General features: G+C 39.3%; 1 non-coding gene across 1 annotated transcript; it reads left to right on the forward strand.

The window, feature by feature from the left end:
- Window positions 1-5,297: 5,297 nt before the first annotated feature.
- On the forward strand, window positions 5,298-5,403 carry LOC140854955 (small nucleolar RNA R71). The gene has a single exon (XR_012138048.1). It is a non-coding gene; the product is annotated as a small nucleolar RNA R71 (small nucleolar RNA).
- The last annotated feature ends 5,551 nt before the right edge of the window (window positions 5,404-10,954 follow it).

A 10,954-nucleotide genomic window follows, 5' to 3' on the forward strand; every position in this document is an offset into this window, starting at 1 on the left:
TAAATCCTCTAACTTAATATGAGAGAGGTTTATTATCTTCTTGCAATTTAGTCCCCTTATTATCCACTATTTTTTTAACATTGCCCATCTTTTTACGCGAACTACAACACTTACTTAGGCGAAGGAGCCCGGTTACTCAGTAGGAAACCAATATTTTTTTTTTAAGTAAATTTTAAGGAGAATTTTTTGCATACCTCGACCTTTCCACCCAATCTCTCATGAAGCAGATCCTTTATTGAGATCAGAAAGAAGAGGGTTGTAGAATCACTCCTAAAATTTGGTCTAGTCTAAACCCTACCATTCATTGGATTTTTTTAATAATTTATTCCTCAATATTTCTAAAATTATCTTGACCGTTAATCATTTATTGTTTAGGATGCCTAATTAACTCTTAATCAAAATAAAATTCGAATACACAAAACTAATTATTTCTGATCATACTCGAAGATTTGATTAATTTCTCTCCCCCTCCAACTTAATCTACATTGTCCTCAATGGAGTAGGAAAGCAAAGAAAATAAAAGGAGAGAGTGCACCTGGGATAATTTTGCTTCGGAAGTTGAAGATAGCTTCATTGATTAATAGGCTCTTGTTCTAAATTCCTGCAGCTGTGGTAAAGTAAAAAAATATGAAATCGTTGGGTTGCCTCCCAACAAGCGCTAAGTTTTACATCTTCAGTCAGACTGAATTGAGTATTATGGTGGTATTGGATCCACTAAATCAACAGTTTCAATTAATTCTCCATCACTAATTTCATCTATGTAAGGTTTCAATCGCTGACCGTTCACTTTAAAGGTGTTCTCCTGTTTAAGATTTTTGAGTTCTATAGCTCCATGAAGAAATACCTGAGTTACAATGAAAGGTCCGTCCCAACGTGAACGAAGTTTTCCAAGAAACAGACGCAACCTAGAATTGAAGAGCCAAACTTTTTAATTGGGCTCGAACATTTTTCATGTAATGAATTTATCATGGTATGCTTTAGTTCGAGCCTTATAAATTCTGGCACTCTCATACGCTTCATTGCGTAGCTCTTCAAGTTTATTTAATTGAAGTCTCCTATTGGAACCTGTATTTTTCATATCAAAGTTAAATTACCGTATGGCCCAAAATGCACGATGTTCCAATTCCACCGACAGATGACAAGCTTTTTCGAATACAAGTCGATAAGGAGACATTCCTATGGGTGTTTTAAAAGCAGTATGGTAAGCCCATAATGCATCATCTAAGCATGCTGACCAGTCTTTTCTATCGGGTCTAACCATCTTTTCTAGGATATGTTTAATCTCCCTATTTGACATCTCTACCTGACCATTAGTTTGGGGGTGATATGGTGTGGCCACTTTGTGTGTAATATTATATTTTTTTATAAGTGCTTCAAAATATTTATTCATAAAATGAGTCCCCCCATCACTAATGATCATCCTTGGAAAGCCAAATCGACTAATGATGTTTCATTGGATAAAACTAGTTATAATTTTATTATCATTAGTCCGTGTAGCTATTGCCTCCACCTATTTTGATACGTAATCAACTGCCACCAGAATATATTCAAATCCAAATAAGGCTGGAAAAGGTCCCATGAAATCAATCCTCCAAACATCGAAGATTTCTACTACTAAAATGGGGGTCAGCAGCATCATATCCTTCTTAGATAAATTTTCTGTTCACTGACATTGCAAACAACTTCGGCCAAATTTATGTGCATCCTTGAAAAGCGTTGGCCAATAAAACCCACTCTGTAGCACTTTTACTGTAGTTTTTCTTCCACTAAAATATCCCCCACATGCCGAAGAATGACAAAAAGTGAGAATGCTTTGGAATTCACTCTCGGGGATACAACGACGAATAACTTGGTCAGGACAGTATTTGAATAGTGCAGGTTCTTCCCAGAAATAATATTTAATTTACGAGAAAAATCGATTCTTTTCTTGTTTTGTCCAGTGAGAAGGTACTTGTCCTGTTGACAAGTAATTGACAATATGGGCAAACCATGGAGGACGGCTAGAGGAGATTACGAAAAGTTGTTCGTCAGAAAATTTTTCTTTGACCTCATCTAAGCCTATCGTGTGTTCAACTAAGATCCTGGAGATATGATCAGCTACCACATTCTTGAAACCCTTCTTATCTCGAATTTTCAGATCAAATTCTTGTAAAAGAAGGATCCATCTGATCAAATGCAATTTAGTATCTTTCTTTGAGAGAAGATGTTTCAGAGCCGCATGATCAGAGTAAACTAGAACCTTAGACCCTAACAGATATGAGCAAAATTTTTCAAGGATGAACACTACTGCTAGTAGCTCTTTTTCTGTTGTGGTGTAGTTTAATTGGGCATCGGAAAGAGTTTTGCTAGCATAATAGATCACATGTGGCTCCTTATTGATTTTTTGGCCTAAGACGGCACCTATTGCAAAGTCAGAGGTATCACACATAATCTCAAATGGAATGGACCAGTCAGAGGATTTTATTATGGGTGCTGTTGTCAGGGCTGTTCGTAATGTGTTGAATACTTTCAAACAGTCTTCGTCAAAGATGAATGGTGTGTCCTTGGTCAACAGATTGCACAAGGGTCTTGAAATCTTGCTAAAGTCTTTGATGAAGCATCTATAAAATCCGGCATGACCTAAGAAGGATCGTATTTGTCGGACCGAAGTAGGAGGTGGTAGTTTTGAAATGACCTCAACTTTGGCTTTATCTATCTCGATCCCTCTTTCAGAAATAATATGTCCTAATACAATTCTTTTCTGCACCATGAAATGGCTCTTTTTTTAACTTAAAACCAAATTTGTCTCTATACATCGTTGAAGAACCTTGGTTAGGTTCTGAAGACAATCATCAAAGGTAGAGCCAAATACTGAAAAATCGTCCATGAAGACCTCTAGAAATTTATCGACTATATCATAAAAGACGGTCAAAATGCACCGTTGAAAAGTGGCTGGTGCATTGCAGAGACCGAATGGCATACGTCTAAATGCAAATATTCCATAAGGGCATGTGAAGGTAGTCTTTTCTTGATCAGCAGAAAATATCAGGATCTGATTATATCCTGAATATCCATCTAGAAAATAGAAGAAACTTTATCCTGCTAGCCGTTCTAAAATTTGGTCAATAAAAGGCAAAGAAAAATGATCTTTCCTAGTAACGGCATTCAGCTTTCGGTAGTCCACACATACTCGCCAACCAGTTGTTGCACAAGTAAATTAACTCACCCTCATTATTCTCTATTACGGTAATACCTGACTTCTTAGGTACTACTTGGGTTGGACTAACCCACTGGCTATCTGAAATTGGGTAGATAATTCCAGCATCTAGCCATTTCACTACTTCCTTTTTCACGACTTCCCGCATATTCGGATTCAATCTTTGTTGCATGTCCCTATGTGATTTTGCCTCAACCTCACTGTGAATATGATGCGTGCAAACAGAAGGATCTATACCCTTCAAATCGGCAATTGACCATCCTATAGCCTCTTTATGCTTTTTGAGTACCCCGACAAGTTTGTCTTCCTGGTCGTTGGTTAGGTCAGACGCAATGATCACTAGAAGGGTATCATTGGATCCAAGAAATGAATATTTCAGCATGGCAGGAAGAGGCTTTAGCTCTAGAGTAGGTGGTGCTTCTAAGGATGGTACTAGAGGCCTGATTGAATTGGTAATTACTCGTACTTTACAATCCAAGGGGGATTGGTGCTAAAATTGGGAGGTTCTAGCAAAGCATGTATTTCTTCAGTATATCCATCAATATCAAAATTATCCATTCCAAAATGTGTTAGGCATGCTCGTAAAGGATCTGAGTTGAGCAAGGTAGGAGCTTTATCTTCTATAACTTCCTCTAACAAGTTGATCTCATTATGGTCGTACACAGGTCGTCCCAAAGATGCATTGAAAATATTCAACCTTAGCTTCTTATTTCCGAAAGATACATCCATAACTCTGATCCTACAATTTATACAAGCATTAGCGGTTGCTAAGAAGGGTCTACCTAGGATGATTGGTATTTGGTTGGGGTTGCTGCTAGATTCTATATCCAGCACAAGAAAGTCAATAGAAAAGTAAAATTTATCTACTTTCACCAATACGTCTTCCAACATTCCATGGGGTACCTTAATGGATCGGTCTACTAGTTGTAAGGTCACTGTCGTCGGTTTTAACTCTCCAAATCCAAATAGGTCATATACAGAGCTCGGGAGAAGGTTGACACTTGCACCCAAATCTAATAATGCCTTCTTAATCGTGAGGTTCCCTATGACACAAGAAATAATTGGGGTACCTGGATCTTTCAGTTTGGGTGGGGCAATTTATTGGAAAACTGAGCTGGCCTGCTCAGTTAGGTGGATTTTTCTTGGTATTTGTGCCTTTGATTTTCGTTTCTGTGTATACAGGTCCTTTAGAAATTTGGCATAGGTCGGAACTTGCTTAATGGCATCGAGAAGAGGTAAGTTTATCTGGACCTGTTTAAACAGTTCTAATATTTCATTCATTTTTATACCCTTCTTATCAAGAGGCAGAGAGGATTCTAAAGCATTGGGAAATGGAGCTTTAGGTGCAGGTGCTGGGTTAACAGGTTCTTTCCTCTCTTCAGATTTCTTCTTTTCTGTTGTAGTTGGAATTGGTTGCTCTTGTTGTTGGATTGCTTCAGGTTGATTTAAAATTTTTCCGCTTCTAAGGGTCATGATTGATTTGGCATGTTCGAAAAAAGTTTCAAGACCAATGGAGCTTTCAGCGATGTACTGACCTTTTGGGTTATTAATAGACTGACTAGAAAATTTGCCTTCTTCCCTCCTACTGAAAGCTGTTGCTAGCTGACCTATCTGGGTCTCTAGCTTTGCTATTGATTGCGTATGGGAGTGAAGGAGTTGGGTATTCATTTCTAGTCCTTTAAGTGCTTGCAGTACCTTTTCTTCGAAAGTCGAGCTATGAGTACTCGGAGTGGGTTGAGGAGGGTTCTAGTATTGTGGCTGGGATGGATGCCTAAAAGTTACATCCGGGTAACCTGATCTTTGTTGCACCGGAGGAACCACTGGTTGTGATTTCCATGAGAAATTCGGATGATTTCTCCATCCCAGATTGTACGTACTAGAATAGGGGTTTTTCCCTGGTCTATCTTTGAGTTTAATATGGGTTTATCTCTAATAGAGGCAGACATATGATGTAATGAATTTTCACTTAAAATTTCAAATAGTTGCCATGCCTCATCCTCACTTTTCAGCATGAATGTCACACTGCATGATGCATCGACCATTTGTCGATGTCTTTCAAATAGCCCATCATAAAAATATTGGATTAACTGCCACTTGGGTACAGCATGGTGGGGATATTTTCTAATAAGGTCCTTTAATCTCTCTCATATTTCATGAAACATTTCTTCATCTAATTGGGAAAAACTAGTTATGGCTTTCCTTATTTGATTAGTTTTTCCTATGAAAAAATATTTCTTGAGAAACTCTCCTTGCAGCTGATCCCAGGTTGATATAGTCATGGAATCCAAAGTATATAGCCAGTATTTGGCTTTGTCCTTAAGTGAGAAAGAGAATAATTTTAACCTAAGAGCATCATCGGAGAAGTTGTGAATTTTGACAGTTGAGCATATCTCAAGAAATTCTTCAAGATGTTTATAAGGGTTCTCATTACTAAGTCCATAAAATGAAGGTAACATTTGAATTATACTGGACTTAATTTCATATTGAGTGGCCTCGGGCAGGGGGTACTTGAATACAAGGAGAGTAGGTATATGTGGAAGGAGTAAAGTACTCCTTCAATTGCTTGGATGGATCATTCTCCTGATTTCGGTCCATATTTTTACGTTTGTTGGCTCTAAAAGTTCTTTCTATTTCTGGATCAAAAGGTTGGATTTCTGGTCGTAACGATCTACGGCCAAGCATACACCTTACAATTATACTTTAGAGCAAACACAGAAAATTTTAATTTTTATAATATATATATATATTTATTTATTTATAATAAAGTGAGAAAAGAATGAAGAAAATCTAAAGAGAAGAACCTAAGAATTTTAAATCTATGAAAAGGAAGAAATTAGTTAATGTTTAGATGTTAATTACAATCAACTTAAATAAGCATAGACTCTCTATCCTAAGGTTAACTTAGATCTAGACAGCTCCTAACTTTCAAGACCGCCTTTGAGCACTCCAAGCTCAAGACTGACTAACTGACTCGGCCAGGTAAGCGTAAGATGTGGAAGGTTCCCTGCTCGTTGCTTTCCTTAGACACCAACTGAGTTGGCCAGGTCAGTCAACGGAACCAATTGAAAACCACTTTCTTTAACCACTTAACTTAGACACTGAGCAATTAACCAATCTGCACTCGGTTCAACTCTAGAGCTTTCTTATCCTATTGAGCTCGAAATTCCTAGGGCTGACGTCTAGTTGATTTTAAAATTAAGGCTTGGTTTAATGCAGAATGAAGGTTATGATTTTTGGGCCAAAGAAGGGTGATCAAATCCTCACCTTATCTGATTAATGGGTTATTGCCCTTAAGATTAATTATGGAGATGAGATGCAAAGAAACAAGGTGTCCAATCAAGTTAGAAATTTTTATATTTGAGGTTACGCTATTTTAGTTAAGTGTTATGAAATGTCAGTGACTTTTTTTTTTAATTCAACCATGCCAAGGTCCCCGACAACGGTGCCAAAATTTGACGCATAGTCGTTGATAGCACCAAAAATAACTCTACTCACTACGTAGGTAGGATGAGTCGAGATCGTATCCTCAGGGACCTTGGGCTAAGTTGAGATTGCAAAATAAAAGAAAGAAGCATTGTTTTGATTTAAAAAATAAATTATCTTAAAATTGATGTAATTAGAAAATAAAAAGCTCAGAAATTTTGAATTAATTTTGTACTAGTAGAGTTGTATCTCTTTTTTTTAATTAAATAAATATGATTAATCTTAAGAAAAATATCTATCTTTTCTTGACACGCCCCGTACTCGTAGATCACAGTACGTCTCCGGAAAGTACTAGGTAGACAACTCTTCTTTCCTCGGCATGCCCCGTATCCATAGATCACGGTGCGTCTCTGGAAAGTAAAAGTTGTTCCTAATATTAATCTAACAGGAAAGCATAAATAAAAGCATATGAAAGAGAGCAAATAAAGAACTCATGACGATTTAAATAAAAAGCATAATCTTTATTGCATATAAAGAAATACAAGAAAGTTTAGAACAATAAACCCGCTCTATGTCGTTATAAAATTTCTTCTCCACTCCCGAGACTGCTAGCCTAGCTGCTCATGAAGTAGTCCCTTTCTATTCCTCTATGCAAGGCTCTAGAAGAATTTCTGGGCTCTCCCTCCAATGGGAGTATAAAAGCCTTTTTATAGGTGTTAGGAGGGAGAAGTTTTACATGGTTTTTCGATGTGGGACTAAAGAAAATATTAAATACTAAAAGATGGATGGATGAGATGGAAAGATCACAAGCAGATAAAGAAAATATAAATTCTTCCTCTTGAAGTATTTTCAAATATTATCTTTTTTTTCCTTTAATTTTCAGATCCATGAGCGTCCGTCTGTCCCCCACGAACCCGCTGCGCCTCACACTCGCGCTGCCTCGCGAACCCGCTCGCCCGTGCTGCCTCGTGCGTCCGATGCCGCACGCCCGCCCACGCATCCGCCCGTGCGTCCATGCCGCGTGAACCCATGCTGCGTGAACGCTCCTTTTTTATTCCAAAAAGAAACTTTTGTTTCTTTACAATGACGTCTATATCCTTTTTGATTCCTTGCATAGTATCTTCATTTTCTATAATACCGTATGCATCCTTCTTTTATTTAAATTTTATTTTTAAGTCTAATTTTCTTCAAATTTGAGTCTTTTTGATCTACGAATCGGACTCTTTGTATCGACGATCACCTTTCCTGTAAAACATAAAAAGAAGCATCAAATTCTTAATAAATAAAATAAATTAAATATAATTTTCTGCTTTAAATGACTTAAATTAAGTGTTTATCACACCCCCCAACTTGAATTTTGTTCATCCTTGAGTAAAATAGATATATCAGCATTGTGTACCGACTCGATCTTGAATAAAAAGTTAGGTTAGGCATCCCAAAAGGTAGATGATACCTGGTCAGATCATTAAAGAAATACTTCATTGGATTATCAATTTGACCCAATTAGTGGCTGAGTATTAACTAAAGAAATTTCCAGAGCTTTTCTTTCACCAACTTCCCACTTTACTCTTTAAATCCTCTAACTTAATGTGAGAGAGGTTTATTATCTTCTTGCAATTTAGTCCCCTTATTATCCACTATTTTTTTAACATTGCCCACCTTTTTACGCGAACTATAACACTTACTTAGGCGAAGGGGTCCGGTTACTCAGTAGGAAACCAATATTTTTTTTTTTAAGTAAATTTTAAGGAGAATTTTTTGCATATCTCAATCTTTCCATCCAATCTCTCATAAAGCAGATTCTTTATTGAGATCAGTAAGAAGAGGGTTATAGAATCACTACTAAAATTTGATCTAGTCTAAACCCTATCATTTATTGAATTTTTTTAATAATTTATTTCTCAATATTTTTAAAATTATCTTGACCATTAATCATTCCGTGTGTGTGTGTATATATATGGATGTGTGTGTGTATATATATATTTAGGATGCTAAAGCAAGCAATTCTAGACCGGTCTGAGCATTTTTGGGCAAGGGAACAATCCCAAGCTCTGGTATCAATCTCAGCCGTAATATGGATATTAAACATTTAGATGGGTCATATCTTGCCTAAAAGCACTCTCTTATCGCAGCGAAGTGCTTAGCTTCTAAGAGCAACGACGGAAGCTCTCAGTTTTCACCCTCCTTTTTTCCCTTCTATAAAGAGCCATCATCACCTCAAGATAACATTATCTAAAGCGATGAAGATAATATCTGACTTAATGCCCTCACAAGAGAGGATCTATCCTTCTATGGGTAGAATTAGATTGGGTTGGGTCAGCTATCACGGGAGTTAGGGTTCAAAGTCCGGAAGTCCTGTATTTGAATGAACAATAAGAAATTTGGGAAGACTGACAGATGCTGTTGCTTGAGGATAGAAATTACACACTACCATCGATTCTCGGGCCTGTTCCCCAACCGGTGCAGCCCCTCACCAAATGATAGTACAGTACATTAGTTGCTCCAGACACTCGATAAAAAGAAGTCATTGCTTGGACCACATCCAAATAGACCACCCATATCTCACGGTGGATAACACACCACATTAATCCTTATATTTCACGAATTCTCGATTGCGTGTTGTCCACCGTGCACATCCGAAGTACTGTTTTCCGCCTGATACTGTACACACCAGCAGGAACTTGTTTAGTGTGTAATAAAAAATAATTAAAAAAAATTGCCTACGGTCACAACCGAAAAGGAAAGTACGTTGCCTGTGCCCTGCTCAACCCAATTTGGAAACGTCATATGCCTGAAATCGAGCCAAACCAAGTTGGATAATTAGAGGATACATCTTATGCCTGAAACCAAGCCAAACCAAATTGGATAGTTAGAGGATCAAATTTAACTCAATTTGAAGTACTTAAACTTGAAATTCAATTCGAAATCGATCCAATTTTAATATCTAAACTCAAACTTAACACAATAAAATAAAAAATAAAGCAAGCAATACTCAAAATCCACCCAATTCGAATGTCTAAGTCATATTTTAAACTCAAATTCAAATTTAAAATCAAACTTTGATCGTAATTTAAATAAAAATAATAAAACAAAATATAATATATATTATATTTTAAAATATTAAATTAGTAAAATATATTATAAATAAAATATAATATTATTAAAAATATATATTTATCTAAACTTACAAATTTTCGAACAGAATATTTTGCTGCTCAAACTTGTTTCAAAAAAATATTTGCACTACTTAATCTTTATTGTTGGGTATAAAATACCCACAGCCGAGACCCTCGGCGGAATCAACAACAGCACAGCTCCGTCCGGACTTCTACGGGAGCCGGGCTCCGCCGCCGACTTCAGAACAGCTCCGCCCGGGCTCCTACGAGAGCCGGACTCCGCCTCCAACATCAACTACAGCACGGCTCCGTCCGGACTCCTACGGGAGCCGGACTCCGCCTCCAGCATCGACTGCAGCACGGCTCCGCCCGGACTCCTACGGGAGCCGGGCTCCGCCTCCGACATCAGCTGCAGCACAGCTCCGCCCGGACTCCTACGGGAGCCGGACTCCGCCTCCGACATCAGCTACAGCACAGCTCCGCCCGGACTCCTACGGGAGCCAGGCTCCGCTCTCAGTATCAACTGCTGATAAGCTCCGCCCGGGTTCCTACGGGAGCCGGACTCCGCCTCCAACATCAACTACAGCACGGCTCCGCCCGGACTCCTACGGGAGCCGGACTCCGCCTCTAGCATCAACTGCAGCACGGCTCCGCTCGGACTCCTACGGGAGCCGGGCTCCGCCTCCGACATCAGCTGCAGCACAGCTCCGCCTGGACTCCTACGGGAGCCAGGCTCCGCTCTCAGTATCAACTGCTGGTAAGCTCCGTCCGGACTCCTACAGGAGCCGGACTTCATCTTTAACTTTGATTGCAGAGGACTCCGCCCGGACTCCTACGGGAGCCAGGCTCCGCTCTCAGTATCCACTGCAGGTAAGCTCCGTCCGGACTCCTACGGGAGCCGGACTCCACCCACGACCCAACCGAAAGGAGGACCCCTCCCGGACTTCTACGGAGGCCGGACTCCGACCAACAGATCCGCGCCCCCTGGCAGATCACAATAACAACCATGATTCTGTTCCACTTCCTGTAGCGGATTCCGCTCGGCTCCATCACCCCCTGCGGCGGGCCCATTACTCTCTGACAGGCTGTGTCAACGGTCACGATTCTACTCCGCTCCCTGCGGCAGGTGCTGCACGACTCCACTACTCGCTGACAACTAGCGGCAACGGACGCCGCTCCACTACCTGCAACAGGCCCTACGTGCGGGCTATGACAATAG

The sequence above is a fragment of the Elaeis guineensis genome, chromosome 1 (genome assembly GCF_000442705.2).
Source record: "Elaeis guineensis isolate ETL-2024a chromosome 1, EG11, whole genome shotgun sequence".
NCBI classification, from domain to species: domain Eukaryota; kingdom Viridiplantae; phylum Streptophyta; class Magnoliopsida; order Arecales; family Arecaceae; genus Elaeis; species Elaeis guineensis.